Raw genomic sequence first — 1349 nt, 5'->3', positions numbered from 1 at the left:
TTAATAGTCACCTGACATGCATAGTTAAACAATGTTGATTTCCCTAAATTGGCCTATATTGTCCTTAATTATAATACTTAGAGGGGATGACCCTGTCAGTAGAGCATGAGACATCTCAGAATTGTGGGTTTGAGCCCCACATTGAGCAAAAGATTCCTGCATTGTGAAGGGTTGGACTAGAAGCTATATAGAACAAACAGCCCTAAGACCAGAGCAACCTAAACAAATCATACAAAGGCCTGAGAGAAGAAATGTTTCTGAGCAAGGCAATGGAATCCTGTCAACATGGCCTTCTGTGCTTCCATAGTCAGCACACACACACACACACACACACACACACTCCTGCCGATCTCAGCACCCAGACAGGATGGTATGGGAAGAGGTGTTCTATCAAATACCTAAGTTCCAAGTCATTCAGGACTTCATATGTTAATGCCAACGCCTTAAGTAACATCGGCAGCCAGTAAAATTGGTGTTACGTGAGATTGCACAGAAGTTCCAGACAGTATTCTAGAGGCTGTATTTTGGGCCAGCCTCAGGGCCCAGACTGTTCAATGACAGTCCCATGTAAACCACCTTGCAGTAATCTAAACAGAAGGTTCCTTTAGAGTATGCAGAACTCAATCCAGGAACAACCATATTTAGCAAATCAATCAGAGCAGAAAGTAGGACCTCCTGGCACAAAAGCCACAAAGCGACAATGCTGGATCAAGGAGCACCCCAGACTATATACCGGTACATCTTCTTTCACAAGCGCCTTGACTCCATCTAAAACAGACCAAATGCCCAGTTCCCAAAACACAAACTGTCCACCAACACTGCCTCCGTCTTATATTCCTCCACAGTACATATAGTATTGAGTTCCCACATGCACGGAAAATGTGTAGTTTTACAGAAAGATAGGAGAAAGCAAAGCCTGCAAGCTGGATAAAGTACGGAAAGAAACCTCTCAGCTGTTCACTACCTTATTCAAGTTAGAAGCTGTCTTCCAAATAGATTTGTGTTATGAGGGGAAATGTACCCTTTTGAAATGGTACAGTGGACAGAGGTATATGCCAGACCAGTTCCCAGATGTTTTTCCATGTAGACAAAACAGATGTCTCAAATCAGTGCTGCCCTGTGGTAAACACTGGGTCTAGACAAAAGATAACTGACTGGGGAGTCCTGGGGATTATTTCCCCCCTCCCCTCCAAAGAGCAGGAGCACAGCAAGAAGACTCTTGTGTGATGTTATCATCACAATAGGAAAGTGATGCTGTTAACTATTGGCACTGTAACTATTGGTATAGCTGAAGTGTTATTGGCAACAATCCCTTAAGTACAGGATGAGAATGCTCAGTGAGGCTTTCC

This window comes from Podarcis pityusensis, assembly GCF_964106645.2.
Source record: "Podarcis pityusensis genome assembly, chromosome: 7".
NCBI classification, from domain to species: domain Eukaryota; kingdom Metazoa; phylum Chordata; class Lepidosauria; order Squamata; family Lacertidae; genus Podarcis; species Podarcis pityusensis.
Note: the sequence above shows the minus strand (reverse complement) of the source record.